This window comes from Rhamphochromis sp. 'chilingali', assembly GCF_963969265.1.
Source record: "Rhamphochromis sp. 'chilingali' genome assembly, chromosome: 3".
Taxonomy (NCBI): Eukaryota; Metazoa; Chordata; class Actinopteri; order Cichliformes; family Cichlidae; genus Rhamphochromis; species Rhamphochromis sp. 'chilingali'.
The window spans coordinates 4,907,075-4,912,851 of record NC_137931.1 but is presented as its reverse complement, the minus strand read 5'-3'; the positions used below and the strand labels follow the sequence as shown (position 1 = coordinate 4,912,851).

At 41.8% G+C, this 5,777-nt stretch overlaps 1 long non-coding RNA gene across 1 annotated transcript; it reads left to right on the top strand.

The window, feature by feature from the left end:
* The first annotated feature begins 532 nt into the window (after positions 1–532).
* On the top strand, positions 533–5,493 carry LOC308393983. The gene is made up of 3 exons (XR_013971072.1): positions 533–909; positions 2,854–2,909; positions 5,329–5,493. It is a non-coding gene; the product is annotated as an uncharacterized lncRNA (long non-coding RNA).
* The last annotated feature ends 284 nt before the right edge of the window (positions 5,494–5,777 follow it).

The window sequence follows — 5,777 nt, the reverse complement described above, 5'->3', positions numbered from 1 at the left end:
AAGCTCATCTGAGCCGAAGGATGGGTTGGCTGACATGGTGTAATGTGTCTGTTTGCGCTGTGAATTGGTGAGAAACAAAACTGAACTTGTTTTGGTTTCTCTCGTAAATTGCTCTCAAATCTTCTCAAAAGGGTTTTAGTTGCTGCAGGTCAACGTCCGTTAAGCATAAAGTAACAGGTGAGCGCTCCTATTTATAGGTTTTCGGATCAAAGCAAAGTTATGACGTCAGAAAGGATCAAAGCAAAGTTACCACGTCACAAGCGATCGAAGCGATTCTAATATGTGCGCATGCGCACATATGAGAAGCGAGCGAAGGGATTCTAATATGTGCGCATGCGCACACGTGCTTGCTTGTGTAATATTGTTCACAGTAAACTTGACCCTAATCAATTTAATATCAGTCAATCAAAGAAAATGTTAGTTTTGGAAAATTTTAAAATGACATAACTGACAGTTAAAACATTTTTTGTTCATGTATTTGTATTTGTATTGTCTTCGGGTTTTTTTTTGCATACCACGTCAAGCTTTTCTGTATATAGTCATGTCGTAGATTTCGGAGCAAACAAGAAATTGAATTGGATTTTAATATTGCAGTGCTTGGATTTCGGATTTGGTGCTTAAAACTTCTTGAAACTGTAACCGTATTTCATTCACCACAAAGAACTATCTGATTGAATAGTTTTCTTATCAGATAGAGAAATAAAACGAGTCGCAAAGTCTAAAAGCAACATTTGTCTGCCTGGGCTGTACCTCTGCACGTTAGTCTGTTTCAATGTGTGACCCCCCACCCCCTCCCTGATCAGTCGGGGGTGAGTGCGCTAATGTGCCTGGAGGCCGTTTTAATGAGTGTTTGCTGGAAAACGAAAAATACAAGAAGGATTTGTACGTTTTCACAACGGGGGAGTTTGCGTAAGTACTAGTAAATAATTTTCTCGAGTGTGTACGTTACACATGTTATTTGTTTAAAATTGGTATTATTATTTTGCTAGCTAGCAAACTCGCGGGATAAAGGATTGAAGTGCACTCAGTGCGATACAATACGGTGGCGCTATTCTAACAGTTAGTTATTGCAGGGTAACTTGTAGAATATGCTGTGAATTGAACCAAGATTACACAGCAGTAGCAGTAATACGAGTTACTTCCCTCAAGTGAAAGCGTTAAACGTTAGCCCGATGCTTAACTAGCCAACGTCAGGCTTTCTGATTGAAGGCTAAAAGCGACGTTGTCACCAAGTAAACAGAATATTGATGATATTTTTGTGTATCGCTGCAGCCTTTTCAAGTATTAACCTGGTGTCTTTGGGAACAGCTTAGGGGGAAATGACGGTAATATGACTGAACCATATGGGAAGAAAGAATAGGCACTTTTTGTGCTAGCGAAGTTTCCTCGCTTTCATTCAAAATCTGTTTATCATTAAACAATTGAAACATAATGGCTTCGAGCTGACATTGAGGCCTGTGGGGCACTATCAGCCACTGAGACAGTAGACAAGTGACTATTTCACACTTTAAGGCTGCCTGTTTATTTAAGGGAGATGAACAGTACATTCTAACTGTACATAATAATATCAATGATGATAGATTAAATAAATGGGTTTTTGAAAGACGCTTGTGCATTTTTAAAGTCTAAAGTGTTGAATTGATCTGAGTATGTCATGTGTTCAAAGCCTCTCCCAGTCAGTGCTGTTCTCTATGCCTGTCTTACTCTACATGATGTTATTAGCACAAACACTTTAAAGGTGATAATTAGGTCTACAACAATAACACAGACTGCAATGTAGTTAAGCGTCTTACAGTTAGTTTTGAATGAACGAACTTAAAAAACAACACAAGCAAAGATCTGTCTCCTCCTGTTTTTTGTGTCACATAAGAAAGAAGCATCAATATCTGATGAGAAGACTTATTAATTTGGCCTTTCACGTGGTCTTACTCAGGTGATGCGAAGTGAAATATGCATCCTTTTTATGGTAATGTGCTGGAAAATGTTGAAAATGGACATTAAACGTGCTTACAAAGTGCTTGAATTTGACCCTGAAAGGTGTATGAAGCCAGAAAAAGTCACACTTGGAGTAAAAACCTCTCATAGCAAGTTAATCATATTCAATTGATTTGATGCTTTCAGCACAAAATTTAGCCACACAGTCAGGACAGCGTCTGATTTACCTTCATCGGTAAACGTGTTTATGCAGTACATAGTAACAGTGTGGCTGAGTCCTCTGGTTCAAATCAGTTCCAGTACATTTGGAGATGTAAGTCTTAACCTTTCACATGCATCGGGAAGGAAAAAACATTTAATCTGCACAGTACTGCCGAAGTGCAGCGATACATTGTGAAGTGCACATTTGCATTTGTCATACAGTACCGATCAAAAGTCTTGAACCACCCCCTTATTTTTTCGTGTTTTGCCAGGTCAGTCTGTGTTAACGGTGTTATTAACTGCATTCTTCAACTAAAGAAGTGAGAACAAATGATGTGGGCTTTTGTTTTTTTGCAATAGGCTGCAAGTAAATGTGTACAGATACAATTTAAAATTGGTTCTTTGTTAAGTTTTCTGGTCCTTTCCGTGACTTAGGTGTCTGTTTATGTTTGAATGTTTCAGAGATTAGTGTGAAGGGTCTTAACAGACAAAAAGTGGTCAAATACAAGCCCTGGATTAAAAATCAGAAACACTTTAAAAAGCCTGGAGAGCTATTCCTTAATACCACGTTAAAGATTACAGGGAAGTCCGGATCCCTGGAAGCAAATGAGGGATGGCTCAAGACTTTTGCACAGTGCTGTACATGTCATGTTCCCTGTTTTATAGCTCAGCTCAAACTGACACGTTCTCACTAACTGCTTCTCATTTTCTCCACAGTAAACTTTGACCACTTCCAGATACTGCGGGCCATCGGGAAAGGAAGCTTTGGAAAGGTAATGCAGCCTCCATTTTTCACGCCACTTGTATATTGTTTGCCCTTAATTACCCACCACGGTCGTCATCTCTAAAGAATCAGTGCAAGCGAAGCGAAATGTGCTGGGATTACACTTTAGTTCTCGTGTGCTGCTGTTATTTAATAACAGTTATAAATGCAGCTGATGTAATTATTTCTATAAAGTCAGTTAGAGGAGAGCCGATTTCTATTTCATCTCACTCAATCTAGGTGGGAATTTTGACCCCACGTCTCAATTTAATTACACAGCAGCAAAATTCTGCGGCTCTATTTGTCATCGCGCTCAACGGTTGGGCTGAAGGCAGGAGGAGAACTTAGTGTGTGTGTGATACACAATTGGGGCTGCAGAGATTGGAATAGTTTACCTTCATTTGAAATATCACTGCCCTGTGCACATTGTTGGCTTTAAAATTCAAACTTAAAGAGTTTGTAAGTAAACTGGCTGAGATGAGACAGACGATGCACCGGGTCCTCGTCTGAGTGCTGGCTTTCAGTTGTGCTGTCTCTCTTGCCCAGCCATGCACACACAGACACTGTGCTACACTTACACAGTGAGACAGATGCTCACAGAGACGTCCAGATACATTTTGTCCTTGCTGGAGGTCATCTTGTGTTTTTTGGCCCACTGTGGCCTCACACCGAGCTCCTGCTGTTTTTTGAACACTTTAACAGCACCAGTCTTTAGCTTCCTGTTGAACACACTTAAGTGGGGGAGGTGTTATTATTAGTGGTAAATGATTTGTGTATTTGTTGGATGCACCTCAGAGCAACAGGAAACATGACACGACACGCTCCAGTAACCTGCAGTCTTTACAGTGAGGACACACAAACATTAACCCTCTGCTCCTTACAGAAACTCTCTAAATCCTGTAAGTTTCTTGACTGCCACTTGGAAAGTTGAAACTTCAGCTCCCTCCACAGATTTTCTACAGTACTGATGTCTGGAGACTGACTAGACCACTCCGTGATCTTATAGCACTTCTCCATTAGTACATACTCAGATCAGCTTGCTGTGACTCATTTTCCATTACAATCAAGTACCACCTAATGTGCGTGGGGTCATTACAGCAAAGCGGCCCGATGTCCATGTTGTCATTTATGAGCAACACGAATGCCACAACAAAGGAAGACGTCGCAGCGATGATGTATCTGTGGCTTTTTGTCACACTTGGAAACCACGGTGTTGTGCAGCTATTTGCCTTGTTGCAGGGTTTTAAAAAAACTGCAGTTTTGATTTTAGTGAAAGACACCGTCTCATGACTCATTGAGTGCCGCGACTGACAAGCCAATCCGTGGCCTGCAGTCTGACGATGTCACATTTCCTGACTGCTTGGAACCCCGACTAAGTCGTCCTGTAGCCCACATCATAATGTTTCCATCTCTCTGCTTGACTGCGGGGATGCTATTTTTTGCATCACACTCCTATTTCAAAAGGTCAGTTAAAGCCACATAATTTCGTTTCATCTCCCCACAGCACTTTCTCCAAAGTCTTCCCTGAATCATTTAGATGTTCACTGGCACTTGAGATGGGCCTATACATGTTTCTCCTTGAACAGGTAGCTACCCTATGTTAGCCTAGCTTTCTATCACTGATGCTCTGTATGTATGCTGCTGCCTCTCGTCTCGTGTTACTTAAAAAATTAACCCCACAGCTTCAATAACCGTATCTAAAAATCTCTCAGTGAAAGTTACGGTTGAAGGTTTGGAAACATTTTGGGGTAGCCAGTGTTAAATAGAGACAGTGCCACATTCTTTATCTAGTCATTGTAATGAAAGAAGCACATTAAAAACTATATGAGAGTTTGCTTTTAACAAGCATGTAATGACTCTACTTAAAAACTGAAAGTAGCATTTTGTGGATGTTTTCCCTGCTGCCCGATCCCATCAGTCTCTTAAAGCATCATTTTTTATGCGCTTTGGTGTGACAGAGGTTTCATGGCGCTACAGGTTACCTGAGCACATCAGGTATATTACGGTTGAAAACAAGTGCCCGGCCTTCCAGTGGGTGTTCGACCCCTCGTGCACAGCTCAGGAGTCTAAACGACCCAGCAGTTATGGACATGTGTGTTTTTGGTGTGCTGTCCCTCGTTCTCCCTGCTTGCAGGTGTGTGTGTGTGTGTGTGTGTGTGTGTGTGTGTGTGTGGATGCCGGCGTTTCTGAGAGCACCTGTTTACAGGCACCTTCAGGCCTGGTGGGTGTGGCCCTGCCAGGTGGTTGGCCACACCTGAAGACCATCACACAGCTGATCAAGCCTTGTCGGAGGAGCTACTTAAGAATGCGGTGGCGCTCTCTCTGACGCTGGATCATTGCGTGACTTCACGTTAGTCTCTCGGCCAGTCAGTACGGATAGTCTGCCGCATTGTATGTGTCTTACGGCTGCCTGTTTGTTATCTCCCCAGGAGAAGCGTGGAGACGAGAGGGCAGCGAGCACGGGGTGCTCAGACACTGAGGAGCGGAGACAAGGAACACTAGCACTGGGAAGAGGACATTTCACGGGAGTCGGGAACGCACTGCGGATTTATTGTTATTTTCCATTCACTGTAAATAAACGCACTGCTTGCATTCAGAGCTCCGTGCCTGGCTCCTCCTTCCTCACATCCCCACGGTTGACGCTGGACAACCGTGACAAATACCTTTTCTTAGATTCATTATTAGTTCAACATTGACAAATAGTAGTTGACTAATATCAGGAGCCAAAAAGAAAACAAAAAACAAACTAAATAAATATTTCAGACGCTGAAAATAAATTATTACGGTCGTTTAAATTTGCTGTCAGCAAGTTAGGTCTAATACATGTAGTCAATCTAATGAATCAATATTACATGTAAAAAGTACAGAACTGAAAATA